A 17500-nucleotide genomic window follows, 5' to 3' on the forward strand; every position below is an offset into this window, starting at 1 on the left:
CTATTTTTGCTCTAAGTGAACATTCCCCACCGGTTTCAGTGGTGAGGATTGATGCTCTTTGATTGCTAACCCAGAGGAGGGACGTCACATATACCCCTCAACCTTTTACACTAAACCAACAATTTCTCACCATACAAACCCCTCACTCCTTCCCACATTGTATATATATATATATATATATATATATATATATATATATATAAGAGATTTTTATACATGTATAATATACAGTTTTGCACCTGTAATCACATCCTAAATTGTGCACTTTTTATGTAGGAAACATGCTGTTATGCTATTGTCTTCTTTGTTGTTAAATTCATACAGCTATTCTCTCAGTAGACCTGCACTATTTTCCTTTCTCTTGTGTACTTTTTTACTATCCTTTCATAATTCTATGTAACATTCAGGCTGTGTGTGAAAGATGTCCATAGTGAATCCTTCCACTACTTTGATTAATATTTTATTTCTTTATTAATTAATTATTTATTTATTTAACATTTGTTGACTGGAAAGTCTGACTAGGTCAGAGACTATTTTCAGCGGATACCCAAGGAGAAACACTCCAGATGCATGTCTTTGGATTGTGGGAGGAAACAGGAGTACCCAAAGGAAACCCACATGAATGCAGGGAGAACATGCAAACTCCACACAGAAGGCACCCCAGCCAGAAATCGAACCAGATAACCTCTTGCTGTGAGGCAACAACATTAACCACTGTACCATCTAAATGAATAATTGAATACATAAATGAATAAAATTCTGAGAAACTGCTATCTGCAGTGTATATCAAAGCTTACTGTGATACTATTAAAGCATTTGTACAGCAGGGATTTTCTCCTATACCCTCTTGTGTGGGGTCTGTGCCTCCATACCACTTCTACATAACTAACTCCAAGATTGATAGACTTCAGAATAAGGGGATTACTGCATTGAACCACGAACTTGAACTTTCTTTCTGTGAACTTCTGTGATTGACATAGCAGGAGTCATGATTCTAGGTCTCACATTTCTGCCTTGCTCTTGTTATAAGATGCAATAAAAATAACATTGATGACATTTGGTTGTACATTTTTGTTAACATAAACTCCCCATACTCTTTTTGCTAAGTACCACCTACCTACTTTTTTTATAAGTCCCATGGCCTCTTTAACACCCACCTGAACTACCTTTGAGTCAGGCAGATGGGATGTCAGCTTAAGGTATCGTCTGAAGAATATTTTGCATTTTGTATAACTTATTGTTACCATGAACAGAAACACTGCTGCTCCTTGAACAGTTAATGGATAAAACTCACAGAACAGGATATTTTCCATCATGCCAGCCTGGCCAGTACTTGTTGTTCAACTCCCAACCACTAATTACATTCCATCTGGTACATTTTCTGAATGTGCCTGGTACATTAATTCTTTTTCAGGTTTGTTTACACCTCACTTTGTAAACAATTAAATATTTAATTCCACCAGACTGTAACTCAGCTATTTGCCAAGATCTATGATACCTATCAACTGTCCAAGATTTCCAGAGAATGTCCAGATATTTAACTGATATTTTTGGTCTGTTCTTCATAAAATTTGTGGTTTTCTGACAAATTGATGAGGACTGAAGTCACTAAATAATGACATACATCTGAGTTTCAGGCTTTATATCCCTTCAGAAAATGCATGCTAACACAAATCCCATTATTCTAGTAACTTTCTAAGTTTCTAATAGCAATATTTAAAATCTGTCCCTATTTTTGAGCATTTATCTCCCAATTATTTTAGGCTTTGTCCAGATTTCTTGTGCTGAGAGGTTGAGAGGTATGTGGCATGTAAAGCAACAAAAGGGATTTTTTTTCTGCTCATACCTACCTGTGTAGGTACCTTCCAGCACTGGAAATGTCCTGGTATGTTTACTTCGCCCACATACCTTTTATCATGTTAATGGTCTCTTGAAGTAACAACTACCTCTTTAAAACAAAAAATCCAGAATGTCACTTGTTGATTAGCACATATGAGGACCTGAAGTACCAGGGCTTCACAATTACTCAGTCTGTGTGTTCTTTTAGTACATGACATGCATGGATACTAAAGGCAGCACTAATTGTAAAAGTGCCTTAAATGATTTTCTAAAGATATTTAAAAGGAAAGCATACTCCACTCATGGGCGATATGTTAATGTGTGAAAGGGTTTCCTAAACCTGTTTTCTGTTCTCCTCCACATTCTAAACATATTTGTCATGTTTCAGGTTATTTTCTTGTATCTTGTGATGTCATCCTTTTAGATATGAATAAAATCATTTCTATCTGTTCTGATATGGTATAAAACTGCTTACATCTATTCTGGAGGTCTCAGCACCCACCCAAGCCCTCTCTCCTGCTGCAAAGTATCAGGAAAGCTAATGAGTGTTTATTTAATTTATTTATTGCATTATGTGGTTAGCCCTACTGAGAAGAAGCCATTTTACAGTGGATAACCAAGGAGAAAAGTTCCAAGGCAAAAATGCCATAATGTAAGTACACCTACAGAAAAACAGTGGAAACCATCTGTAAGTAAACATAGTCAGAAACAGTAAAATATATGTTTACAAGACAGAAAAGCCATATTACTAGCCAGTGATCATGTAATTAATAGTTCAGCAATAGTGTACCATGTTTTATTTACATTTGTGTTACAAATTGTGAGGCAGGCAATAAATAGTAATGAGCAGATATTGTATGCAAAAGTTGCAGTCAATATATTACAAACAGTAGAGGAAAATACGGGATATCTTATGTTATTCACACTATTTCAAGGTAAGTCACTACAACTTTTGTAGTTAAGTATGAGCTTCAAAATAAATCTGTGAAAACTGTTCAAAGAAACAAGCAGGGGTAATAAAATGAAAATAATGTTTTGAGTTAGAAGGGATAGGGGGCAGATGGTGAAGAAGGGGCTATGAGCAAACAGTTTCAGTGGTAGGCAAGTTGGAGAACTGAAAGATAGAAACAGATACAACTGTTACCTGCAAATGGTGGCAGAACGTGTGTGCTCAATAGTTTCTTTTACTTCTTGTGAAAGCAAACTGGTAGTGTTTAAAGGTTTCACAGTTACTGTGTAGCAACTCCACAGAGACTGCCAAAGACAATCATCTCATGACTCATTCATTATATGTATTCTGTGAGCAACACTAGCAAATCTCTACTGCTCAAGCAAGTCTTTCAAGACAAAAGTAGGTCATATGCTTAACAGAGTAGTCAGGGAGCTCTTCATACCATGTTTAATCACCTTTAGATTTAAATGCTAAGCAGTATTTTAGGATGTTTTGCCTGCTGATTTATTGTTTTTCTAAAGTACAATATGAACATATGAATGGCAAATATATGTTTAATGTGCATTTGTGCAGATGCCAGCTTTGCCATACATCATCCCTAAAATTGGAAATTTGAAGTAAGGCTATAGTGAAATACGTTCTTTCTGAAAGACTGTAATGAGAAGAAGAACAGATGTTTTGAGATTAGCAGGATTATTATAATTTGGGTACAACCTACAAACTAAGTTGCATCAAACTTTTTGAATCAACGTGATTTAGAAACTTGCACTGTACTGAATGTGTATTCTGTTTTAAAAACAGAAGCATCACTACTGAACTACCTGAAACTGAATCCCTGTGCATTCAGAATGTAGATATTAGTGAAGTAAATGAACTGAATGGTTTGTACTTTGGAATTTAGGTTTAAGGATTCTCAAGGTAGAGCTTGCAATGTACTGTTTCAATCATTCACTCTTGATGGTAATGCCACTAAATAAGAGAAGATTGCATTTCTTACATTTGGGGGGGGTCCCTATGGCATAACACCTCCAGGAAGCAGACTACATGGTAATAATCAAATGAGCTACACTGCACCTGTGAGAGAGGTGGATATGATGCAGGAGGTTAAGAACCAACATCAGTGAGTCTGCAGTAATCACTTAGGAATTAGTGCAGTCATGTGCAACATGAATCTGCTCCCATCTCCATGACAAATTCAGCCTTCCACTACATGACATTCAGCTATAAAGCCCTATGGAACCAACAGCTGCTCAAAATCAATCCCATAAAAACAAATATTTTGTTACTGCAGGGAGACAAGCCCCGTTAACCCTCATGTGAACAAAAAGCTTCCTATCCCTCCCAAACGTATGTATCCCAAGTCTACATTCACACAAACATGAAAGGAGAAATGTGCAAATATAAAGAAATCACTGATAGCACAAACTTAAAAACTACACCAGTATTGATTTCTTATGGAAAACAGTGACTGGAGAGTTGAACTTTGCCAAGCTGTGTTCTGTAAGTGGTTTCTCAGTCATTTGTAATTGAAGCACCAGTAAAGCTGCCCAAATTCAGATATAAGCCATAGTTTACTAGCAGCCTGGCTTCAGAAACGGACAAAACCAAAAGATGATCTAGACTTTGATGACATAACGATGGGAACTTGGTTCAAAACAGTAGTCTTACCTCATTCAGCTGGCATTTCTGGATATAGACAGAAAGCAAACAAATAGGTCAGGTATTTGAGAGATGGAGCTATTTGAGTGGTTGAGTATGTAGTGGATGAAGGTTAGTTGGTTATAGGTAAGAGGATTAGGAAGTTCTAACCATTTTAGATGCTACAATGCATTGCAGTGGTGTGATATGTAAGGGAAGTTTGCGGCAAATCTTTGCTATTTTGTTGTAGCAGGACTCCAATTTATTTACATCTGTTTTTTTTTTTATTTCTTTTGAGGTTTGTAAGTATAGGTGAAGTATAAAGGAGGGTGGAAAGTAGGTGGGTTCTGGATATGGCTTGTCTGGTGGGATCAGTTAGGAAATGTTTGATCCTATAGAGTGAGTCTAGTTTGATATGCACCTTTTTGATAGTTATGGCTAGGTGCTTGTCAAACCTCAGGTTGTTGTCAATGGTCATTAAAATAATCATTATTATTTGGTTATTTAGCCCCTTACAAGGGGTATCTTAAATGTTAGATGGACTCTATGTACAGCTTTTTTCTTATCTCAGAGTATATTTTCATTCTTACTAAATAATTCTACACTGACACATATTAGTAAGGCACAAGTTAGCTTGGTTGGTATTTCAATGCTATTCCCCTTCCTAGGTGCAAAGAATTTTGAAATGTCACAGTAGTTTCTGTAGGAATGTGTCTCTCACAGTATTTATTTAAGATTTTTGGCCTAAGAAAAGTCTACATAGTGAGGTTACTGAAACCCTAGATTGTTTCCCTCCCGGTGAAGCTATAAACCTACAAATCCTCTTGAGCTGCAGGCTTTCCACAAAGAGACAAGCCAATTCTGTTGCCACTAGTGCAAGGATATCTCAGTGAACATCACATTTGTGTCAGAAACATGAGTGAGTGAATGAGGACAGGCTTTGGAAAATATTTACTCTTTCACAAAATCAACTAATTTAATCATTCTCTCCAAATGAAACAGAAATAGCTTGTCTCAGTCTATTTACAAAGTTACAAGGAACATAAATCAAAGGAGTTACTGATTAGAAAAAACATAAATACTCTCTCAAGAAACTTTTAAATTAAGCATCAATTTATAAAATTTCTTTAAGTAAATGGAGAGAACGCATGAATTAAAAAAGGCAAATATGTTATAGTGTAGGGACACAAAGTGGGTATTCAGAAAGCCATAGTGCATGGCATACACTTTTCTTCACTTCACTCCCCCAAATATCTTGGTAGAGCTATTCTGATCCCAGCATAAAGTTTCAGGGAAGTGGACATGGATAATTTCATAAGCTGTACCCCTGGACTGCTGCATTTGCACGCGACCTTTACTAGCAAGACCAGTGTAGCACTATAGCCTTCTTTACCTTGGTAGCTCTATGGTGTTCTTTCTGAATAACTCTGACAAAAAGCAATGAGCAATCCAGCTACAAATATGACAGAGCAGAGTGTTATGCATTTCTGAATGCCAACCATAGAATAAGTGTCAGAAGCAATGTGTGGATAAGGACTTAGACATAAGGACAATGGTGTAAAGAGAAGTATCAAAGATATTACATGCATAGAGAGTTCCCTAGGTTCATATGTACTTACTAGGCTATTTATGTATGGAGGATCCTAGCCTTACATTCCCATACTACTTTTAGGCCTTATACTTTGCTTATGAATAACCCAGAGGCAGGCTGAACAAGGATATGTTGGGTCATTTGCTTATTTTCCCCTACTTATGAGGGACATAGACATTAAACCAGGGGGTGAATTTGCAGTTTCCTTCACATTCATTCAAATTATGTTAGAATACAGTACGAAACGTACTTTTCTTTATGTGGGGTGGAACATAATTCCATAGAAGAGGTATTCTTTGTTATACATATGTATCCTTACAACATGTTCTATTTATGATGCAAAAGAGATTGAGATCTTTTGAGTGGGTGCTCACAATACCATTGTACTTGTTAATATGTAATAGTTTTTCAGGATAGAGTCTTTTGATGCTTTATACATGAAGCAGAGGTTGCCTGTTAGTAGCCTGTGTGAAGGAAAAGGTTTTGAGAAAATATACTAGTTTTTTATGATTTTAGGCTCCTGATATTTTTAGTGAGAAAGCATTGTGGTTGCTCCAGTTATGACAAGTGAGAAATGAGTATAGTGGAATGATTACATCCCTGGACCTGGACACCATACCTTTAGATATAAGCTGTGCAATTAAAAAGGACTTCCTTACAATAGTGGATGTAGTTGCATAAATAATATAGACTAATTCAAGCATATGAGATGGCCAATAATTCAACATTAAGCAACTTTAAAACTGTGACAAAAGGATATGTATATTTTGCTTTATATCACAAGTGAAGTTAATATAATAAAATAGTATTTAGAGCTCTCTATCCTCAACAAGAATTGAAAAGACTCTTTTGTTTAAGCTAGACCTTGTCCTTTGGATGAGATGTTAAACTGAGGCTCCCATCTGCATACGCTGTTGGTAGCTCAGGTGGATGTAAAAGATCCCACAGTTTCTACTGAAAGGAGAAGAAGTTCCCTGGTGCCCTGACCAAATTTTCCTTTGAAAACTTGGCCACACAACAGTAATTGTCCAGGACAGAGCAGGACATCTGGGTAAATACAGATGCTTTAGTGCAATTTTTTTGCTGAACAAAGAACAATTAGTAGTTGAACTCCAGCCATTTAAGATTATAAAGAGAAACAAAGCAATGTGTCCAACCATTCTGTCCTGTGGCATTGAGGTTTGCCACAGGGCAATGTGTCCAACCACACTATCCTGTGGCAAACCTCAATGCTGCAAGCCTGATGTACCTTTTGCATTAGTGGAGATTATAAGTTTTTTAACTTACCTCTGTCGACTCTTTTTTATTAGTTCCCACTACTGCAGTGATTACTGTTTGTCAAATTTTAGCTGGTTAGCAATTAGTTTTGATGATGTTACTTCCTCAAAAGGTGAAATAAGGAGAGATAAAATATTAAGCCCCTCTTTGTTGAGCTTTACCTGCTTATCATCAGATATTTATTATACTCCACAACCAGCCCATTCATTCCACATTGGGTAAGAGTTGATCACAGCAGACCATCAACCAGAAGTCCATCAGGGTTTTTGCTGGCGCTACTGTCCCCTGTCCTTGTCAAAGTCTTACCTCAGAATCCACACTGTTGGCCCCATGGACACGTGCACTCTCAAACATGCCTATTTCCATTTACAGTATACCACCACACTGCTTGGTATAGCCACAAGTCCACAGACTCATGCTGCCCTTACCATGACTCGCTGACTCAGCTGGTTTCAGTTCTGCAGTAGGCCAAGCTGCTATCTCTTCTCCAGAATGTGCAAGCTGATGTCAGACATTCACTTGCTAACCGGTCCCATATACTCTGTGTAATAGTAAGGGCAGCTGTATCTCTCTGTGTCAATGAAGTATCTTAGAAAAACAGTGACTTAGTCTTTGAGCAAATAAGAAGCCCCATTAATTTGAGCAAAGCTGGATTACAGTTTGCAACTGACAGTAACAATTGATCTATCTGTATAAATTAGTATAAGGTCATCAGTGTTCTGGGCCTATCTTGCATTTTCACAGTAATACACTGTTGTTTAGAAAGACTGTAAAAAGAAGTGGTTCCAGCTGAGGGGAACTAAAAGCTAGGGAGTGAAAGTTAATATTATTCCATATGAGAGCCAGGTATTTGCCCTCTAGATATCTGGTAAAGTTTAAGGGATAAGAGTTTATCAACATAAGGGCATTGAAAAAGAGAGTAATGGGTAGGTATTGTGAGTAAGTGTGTGTGTGTGTGTGTGTGTGTGTGTGTGTGTGTGTGTGTGTGTGTGTGTGTGTGTGTGTGTGTGTGTGTGTGTGTGTGTTATAGGTAATAGGGTGGGTGTTGTTCCCTTACTATTATTCAGGTTCTTATTTTATTTTATTTTTTTATTTTTTTTTATTTTTATCCCAAAATGTACTGCCAGTTCTTGTTTTTTTACAGCCCCAACAAGCTCCTAAGAACAAATAAGCTCAGGATGACCACTCCTCATGCCCTCCTTAAGCTTCTCTCTCTTAGAGGTAGGACTTAGCTGGTCACTCTAAATGTGAAAAATATGTCAGCATATTCATTGCTCAAGCCCTGCAAGTGGTTTCTGAGATTTCAAGTGGTCAGTCTCAGTTCATAGGTACTTACCAGTCATTACTTCCAGTTTACATGTTTTATGCTTTAGCTTTGCCAGTTATTTCACTGTGTTTCTCAGGCACCTTCCTCATTTAATTGTGGCCCTCAGGCTGAATGGGGTTCACATTTACCACATTGGTTGATTATCTCTCTCAGACCTTTGAGCTGTCAGCTGAACTTCTTAGTTCTATTCCTGATTCTCTGATGTCCATAGTGAATGTGGAGAAGTCAGATCCAGTACCCTATGAGAGAAGGATGGTTATGGACCCTTCTGAATACAGGTCAACAAAAGACCTTTCTGTCAAATAAAAGGATATCCTATCTAAGTGAAATTTCAGTCACTTCTGCCTATCAGCATGCCTGTTCTTCATAATCCTACTTCACTACCAACCAGCATCTGTGTGGTGCAGAATGCTAAGCTTCTTATGAAAAAGTTCCAGCAGCATCTTCAGACTCTGCCAGCCTGTTAAAAGACCAGCTGGAGCAGGACATTCATTTGATTCCTTTTCCAGCCAAAGAAATGCACTGGTGTAAAACATCTGCTTGATTTTGAGGATCAACAGTCAGCTCATGCTGTTCCATTGCTAGACAGATAAAGTTCCCTTTGAGGGAAAACTTCCACATTTTAGAATTTATTGTTTAAATGTACTTTCCTGCTTAAGAAAATTATTTTTATTCTAGGATGTGTTTTATTAGACTGTCTTGAGACTTGTGTGCTTTTAAATGGAAGCACACTTTTTCCATGTGAGATTTAAAAGTTGTTAAAATATTTTAAAAACATTTTTCTGTCTGGAAAAACTGTGTTTATTTTACGTTTTGAACCTTGCAAAGTATATTAAAGTGCTTTTCACTGTGTTTTTGTTCAGAAAAAAATGACTTTTTAGAACTTTGAATTTTTACCAGCTTGTGCTGCTTCATTTCCCCAGGAAAGAGGCACCATTTTTTCTCTTGACCATGGGACACACTAATGGTACAACCTTTGCCACCAAAGCATACTAGTAGCTTGCCTCAGCTACAGAAGGGTGACTCTGTTGTGGCCATTTGTTGCACCTAAGTCCACTCATCTTTTAACTTGGATCCCTCTGGTAAAGAAAGTGCCTACAGCCACTATGGACCAGGGGTTATCCATGTCCTCTGCGACTTTTGGGGTCTCCTCAGTGGGAAAGGAAGAGTCATTGTTGTTGGTCCTGGAAGAGGGAGAGGGAGAGGGAAGTCTTCCCTGTTTAGTCAGAATGTAATGCCCATCCCTGGGGAAGCTGCTGCTGCTGCTGTTAGCATCCCTACTGGTTTTCCCAGTCAGTGTCTACTCCTTCTCAAACTTCTCTGGACAGTAGTAGTTTAGGTCTGGCTCAGGGTCTAACTCAGGCTATTGATCCTTCTTAGAAAGTGTTTTTTGGTAAAAGAAAATGAGATTCTTCTTTTTCTGATGTGAGTTGAGATTATGAATCTGGACAGGAAGATGAAGGGAGAGATGCAGGGTTTTCTCCTCAGATTTATGATTCAGATTCAAGAGGAGAGTTCAGCTTCTGAGTCTCCCTGTTGTGTTATCTCTTTTTCTGAGATTATTTCCCAAATGTGCCAGTGTTTTCAGTGAGGAAACACTGAGGTTTCTAGTCCCTTAGAATTTACTATACACTGTTACAAATGGAATTTCCAGAACTATCTACCATCCCTCCTGTGCTGCAAGCACTGAAGGATGTGTATGTTACTGGCTGCATTTTCCCTGATAGTCAGCCAGCTGACTCTGAAAAGGCAGATAAAAAGACTTCATACATTCTAAGATTTTATACACTCTTCCCAAACCTGACCCAACAGCTATAGCCTTAGTTAATCCTAGTGCTGCTAAACATTTAGTTAATTGCAATCATTCACTTTCTGACAGGGATGGTAAAATAATTGATGGGAAAAAACTGCATGCTTCTGCAACTTTGATTTTCAGAATTTGAATTGTCAGGCTCATACATTAAAGTTCATTTGAACTAATTTTGAAAGAATGAGGAATATTTTGTCTGCAGTTTCTTCATATAAGGAAAAATCTGCTTTAAATGGTTTTCATTCTTCCATTTCACAGGTTGCAACTCATTCAGGGGGAATCACTAAAGCCTACACAGTCATTCTTCACCATGTGTGCATTGCAGTGCAATTCGCACACAAGTGCGGAAACTTTTAGATTCAGTGAGTGCCGTGCAGATCTGCATACCACCGTGCAAACAAGGTAAACACCATGGCATGCTAATTACAGCATAAGCAGCTGAATTGCATGCTAATTAAGCAATTCAACATGGTTTAGCTATTCAACAAGCTATAAAGCATCCATGTAAACTCTGTGCTGTTTTTTTCATGCAGATTCCAAAACTTTTGGAATACAGACACGGAAAGGATTCTACACGGACAGAATGTTAGTAGCTGCTGCTGCTTTAATTCATTTGTATTTGCTACAGGCTGAAGCCAATGCTGCTGCTGCTGCCAATAGGCCTAGGCTGAGAAGGAGAAGAGTTTACCGGCACTACTTAACTGTTCACATCCTACATGACATGGAAAATGTAGAGCACTACAGGGTGGACAGGGACACACTACAGGAACTCTGCAACCTCTCCCATCCTCAACTCAGAACCAGAGCTAACCAAGGGGAACCCATCTCAGTAGGAAAAAGGTATGTGTAGCTCTTACAATCTTAGCTACATGTACCTTTCAGAGACCAACAGAGGACACGATGGTGGTGTCACTGGGATCAGCATTCAGGATCCTCCACAAAATCCTGAATGCTATGCTCCAATATGCCAGTGACCACATATATTTTTTCCATAGTTCTGAGGAGAGGTCCAGAAATATTCAGGAATTCTACTGTGTAGTACACTAGTCTGAAATACTGGGTGCCACAGATTGCACACATGTAGAAATTAATGCACCACCCTGGGACAGGGTAGGCTCTACATTAACAGAAATGGCTACCACTGTATCAACTGCCAAGTCGTGTGTAATGCCAAAGGAATTATCTTGAACATGTGTGCTGGCAACCCTGGCAGTTACCATGAATCAGATATCTGGCACACTTCCCAACTGTACCAGATGTTTGTTAAGGGGGATATCCCACAGGGGCATTTACTAGGGGATGCAGACTATGCACTTGAACCTTTATTGATAACACCCATTAGAAATGCACACACACCCACGGAAGAGCACCATAATGAGGCACTCATTCAAGAAATATCATACAGTGTGTGTCTGGGCTGCTGAAGTAACAGTTCTGGTGCCTTGATACATCTAGGGGAGCCCTGCAGTACAATCCATGGACATGTACAGAAATATTCACAGTATGTGCCATGCTACACAGCATAATCCTGAGAAAACAGCTTCAGCAGGATCAGCGGCACACATCCCACCACAAATGCCAAGGTCACCACAGCCCCAGGCAGATGAGGAGTCACAGGGAAACCAGCAGCTGCTGTGGGTTTAGGCAGATGGAGGTGTACTCAGTATGCCCTTGCATTGGCTAAGAGACAATGTATAACACATTCACCTCCTAGGAGCCTAAAACCTTCCTCCTACTCAGATACATATACTAACTTTGATGCCAGGCAATTCATACAAGCTTTACCTCCCGATCTGTACTGCTTGCATCAGACATAGTCAGCCCTGAACCTAAACTGTGTCAACTGCTGCATTTACAAGGTAAGTCCTGAATCTGGAGTGTATTGTTTAATAATATCACTGTGTGGCATTTCCTTGTATTTCATTACTTGGTCCAGTAAGCTAGTAAAAGGTGGGAGATCTGTACAGAACTTACCTTAGCACATGACAGCAGAGACTTATTTGACTTATATGTGTCCATTACTAAGTAGTAGGCCTCAGGCATCAAAGATTCACATAGTCATACCTCTCAAAAGTACTGATGATCAATTTATGCCCCCAGTTTAGCACCATATTTTGTAACGGAAAATGATTAAAGAGAGAAGTTAGAAACTAATGATACACATTGCAGTTTCTGACTTCACAACCCTCACAAGATCATTCACTATAAAGTTGGGAAATTTTGATGCTATCAACCGTATAACATTCAAAGGCCAATATAAGTCAAAGGTATAATTATCAGTTCAACACCACAAATGCAGATACACTAAAAACTAAGTTAGCTATGAACCCTGAGCATCAGGCACAAAGCTTTTGTATCCCTGAATCCAAAAGATAGAAAACAGGGATCTGGCGCAGTTATCATCACTTGCACAGGATGTTGTGGGGGGAGGGGGGGCAGGAAGCCTAGGCTGACACAAAAGTTCAGTGAATGTGTGTGTGAATAAGAAAGAGAAGAAGGCAGACATGGATAAACCAACAAATAGCCAGTGAAACAAAATGAGTTTCTGTTGTGTGTGTCTGTAGGGGTCATCCAGGTGAAACTGTTATGCGAGTGCCAGCACGAACACAGCCAGGCTCTGTGCTGGGTCCACTTCTTGGTATGTTGGACAGGTGTGAGCTGTGCATGGTAGAGTTCGCAGTTCATCATTGTCATCCTCAACCATGAGAACTGGCTCTGCCAGGAGTTGCACTGGCATGTCCCTGCCCACAGTCAAATGCAGTGCTGCCACCTGAACATGACTGATGTCTGTCATATGAGCTCCCTTCACGGGGATGCCCAGGACCATAAACCCATGGCTTTCCATGTCTGGATGTGGACAGCACACTCACTGAAGGAGCAGTGGAAGTACTGCCTCAATCAGAGAGTGATCGAGCATGGCCACATTGGCTGACAGCAGATGATGTGGCTGACCTACACCTATAAGGATGCTGTTCCCCTTCCAGCAGACATTCCATCACAGACACTGCTTGTTCCATGACAGACACCCCTCGTTTCAATGTGTCATTCTTCCAGTGTAGTAAATCGGCAACATGGTGGAGGCAGTCATGCATGTCAGATTGTGCCACATCACAATCCTGAGCATTTGTTTGGAGCACCTATGGGAATGTGCCTGTGTCTCCATGACGATGCTAAACATACACTGAGTGGCATGAAAAGAGACATCTACAACAGATGGATAAGGGACAGCAGGCCCCCTCCGAGCACTCTTATGAATCCTCCTGCATGGCACCTCATGCACACTTTGGATACGGCCAGACTCAACAGGCACTGAAGCTGCAGTAGCCATACTTTCCTGATCAGTGTACGCAGCATCCACCTGTCCAATATCTGTGGGCTCACTGGAATGCGTAGGCATAGCCCTACTGGCTATGTCCAGTGGAAATGCAGGGGATGGCTGTATGTTCACCTCTGTGTCAGATTGAACTTCTGCACCCCACCCCACCCCACCCCATTTGGCCACCATCATCAGCAGCAGAGTCTGCTGATACACTAACAACAGGTGGCACAGGACCCACACTTTCACTGTTATGATCACCTATGATAAAAAGCAACAAACATAGGAATAAATTAATACATGTACTGCTATAGTGCAATATACACTAACAAACTAACAGTGCTGCCACTATTACAGACAATACAGCAATACAACCAACATGCATGAGATCAATATAACACACTACAATATTTCTTTAAATTGCTCAGCAGTACTGACATAAAAATGTTTGCATTACCATCTGCAGATGACATCTTCTTTGTAGTCCAGATGGTCCTCGAATAAGTTAAGCAAGAGATAAGGGCAAACATCATCACAATTAACAGTAACACAGGGGGTAATACATTTACCCCTTTATATGTGTTAGAGTGAGGGTATTCTTAATGAATTCACTATACATTAAGGTAGAATAATAGGCCTGAAAATATAGTCAGGCTTGTCTTTTCATGTAGTCATTCAGTTTCAGGGAAAGACAGTTTATTAGAAAGAAAAAGATAATCTTGCTGGCCAAGCATGAGATGTGCAGAAATAATAGTTCTCAAGGGAATGCTACAGAATGTTCCTTTCTCAAGGAAAGCTATGTGTGTATGGAATGCTAGATAATGAGACAGTTAGGCCATAGTAGGCACCTGCAAGACTGCAAAACAAGACAAGGCCTGAGAACAAAGGTTAGGGGAACTGGACAAAATCACTGGACTGAAGTAAAATAATGGGTATATTTAGGACAGGGAAAGCAGCTGAAGTCTGGTAGAAGACTTGTTCAGATATAGTTACTTTTGTGCTGCTATATACCATCTAATTATGCTGCTGTGCCATTTATATCTGCTGCTATATGTTACTCACTACAATAAACTATTCTTAAGCAAATCGTGGCAAAAGAACTCTGATTTCTTACAATATGTCCATTAATTATAATTTCAACAAGAACAAGGCTGACAACTCTAACCTAAGCTTATAACTGTAGCAATCTTCAATCTCCCCCAGAAAAGACATGTGACACAGAATAAACTTATTGATTTCAATTATTTTAATATACAACAGTATTTAACTGTTCAGATACCAGATCCTACCTGAAAGCTCCTCCTGGGATTTGCTTGCTGCCTCGCAAACTGTTCCTCCGACATCCAGGACATGCTGTACTGCACTCTCCTGGGAGCTATCTGGATCTCTGATTCATTGGGGGTTAGTGGTGGTTCCCTTGCATCTCCTCCCCCAGTAACCAACTGGTCATGGCCCACTGCAGCTGCTCTCCTCCATGCAGATGTGATCATGTCAGTGGCCCTGTGGCACACCTGCTCGTATGTCCTAACATGGTCACCCACAGCACTGGCATCATCTACTATCTGCCACCATGTTCACATCCTATGTGCCATATCTCCCTGTCCCCTTTCCAACAGAAATGCACCATGTTGCCTAAACCCATCCACAATCACCTGGTTCTCAGCATCAGTGAAGGGGGTGTCTCCGTGGATGGACATGCCTGGGTGGCATACTCGTAGGTATCCTAAAAGTCAACAAAAGGATAATACACATAAGTATCTCATAACTACAAAATAACTTTTTCCAGATAAAACAGAAAATGTAGCCAGTTAGTATTACCCACTGGAAAAACATAAAACAGTCTAGAGATGTGAAATACTAACAACAGACAGGATTCAAAACAAGGAGAGTAACAAGAGCAACATATCCTTGTCTGTGTCATAATAATAACTCACCTTTGCTACCACCCCAAAAAGAACAGTCCATCCTTGTTTGTGCCATAACAGTAACTCACCTTTGCTACCACCCCAAAAAGAACAGTCCATCCTTGTTTGTGCCATAACAGTAACTCACCTTTGCTACCACCCCAAAAAGAACAGTCCATCCTTGTTTGTGCCATAACAGTAACTCACCTTTGCTACCACCCCAAAAAGAACAGTCCATCCTTGTTTGTGCCATAACAGTAACTCACCTTTGCTACCACCCCAAAAAGAACAGTCCATACTTGTTTGTGCTTTAACAGTAACTCACCTTTGCCCCCCCACAAAAGAACAGTCTGTCCTTGTTTTGTGCCATAACAGTAACTCACCATTACTCCCCTCACCCACAAAAGAATAGGCTATCCTTGTTTGTGCCATAACAGTAACGCAGCTTTGCCCCCCCCCAAAAAAAAGAACAGAAAAGTGACACATTTTGCCAACAAACCATCTTTGAAATGCTAAAAGTTCTAGCAAAGGAACCATCCCTGAAACTTTTGTACATATTTATCACAGTGCATTCCATTTTCATCCTTTGGCATTCATGTATACCTCAGAAATGGCTTGGCAAACATGACCATGCCATCAGTACACTTCTAACTAATGCCTTCAGATTTTTCTCAAATATATTCTAGCATATGCAGTATGTAGCTGAACAATAAATAAGATGACTGGAATTGGTGGGAAAGCATTATTCTCCATTACTCTAGATCCATGGCAGACATGGTAGGTGTTTGTGGGGAAGGTGTCAGGTTTAGGGCACAGAGATGGGTGTCCAGGAGTCCAAGATTTTTATAGGACTCCTAGTTAAGAACCACAGTGCCAGGCTTCTGCAGGTGTACTATTTTGGCTTCTAGTATAAGTAGGAAGCTTGGGATAGTTTAGTCTGGGCTCTAACCAGTGCCACTGGTATCCCCTGCTCTGATGAACAATGTAGGCATCACTACAATGACCTCCGGAGGATGAAGAGGGATACCCTCAACTGTTGGCTTGGGAAATTTAGGACTGCAGACATTCCACACCTCTGTAAGTATCAACCACAGAGAGTGCTTGCAAGACTTAAAAGCCGAATATAAGCAAGACTGGTATTCATAATGCTATTCTGTTCTGTTTTTTTCCACAGCTGCACATGATTGTGAGGTAAATGTCCAAACCCATAGGGCTAGATTGGTGAAGGAGGGAAGCATGTGGTGTGTATTCTAGAATTAAAAGTTAGATAGCTTTTTTGGCATTTTGTAGAGTTGCGTCAAATTGAGCATGCATATCTCAACTGTAAAAGCAAGTATGCATGCATTAGTCTATAGCTGAGCAGCCAAGTATTCTGGATTATGCAGAACTCTCTGCATTTGACCATATGTGAACCCACTGTTCCACACTGAATAGCTTTGGCTCAGCTACACAGCTTTTGATTGGTTTGTATACCATAATTACTGCCAGTTGGCATTGCAGTATACAAACTAATCAAATAGCTACTTTGCTGTTCCACATTGAACAGTGTTGCCTGTGCTATACAGTTTTTGATTAGCTCGTATTCTGCAATTACAGCCTATCTACCATTGCGTATACAGACCAATCAAATAACTGTTCCTGAGGATGAAAGCCAATGAGAGCTCCCAAATATTGAATTTAGGAGCTGCAATCCTTCAAACCGGCACCACTCAGACTTTGAAGAATGGATAGAATGGCACAAAAGTAGTGTGTGTGCTGCTACTTCTGTGCAGAGCTTGTCCCCTCCTGAAATCAGTCAGTCAGAGCTCATCGGCAGATCACTTGCTCCCATTTTACCTTTCTATT

Source organism: Protopterus annectens, chromosome 1.part0 (assembly GCF_019279795.1).
Source record: "Protopterus annectens isolate FY-2018-M chromosome 1.part0, PAN1.0, whole genome shotgun sequence".
Classification (NCBI taxonomy): Eukaryota; Metazoa; Chordata; order Ceratodontiformes; family Protopteridae; genus Protopterus; species Protopterus annectens.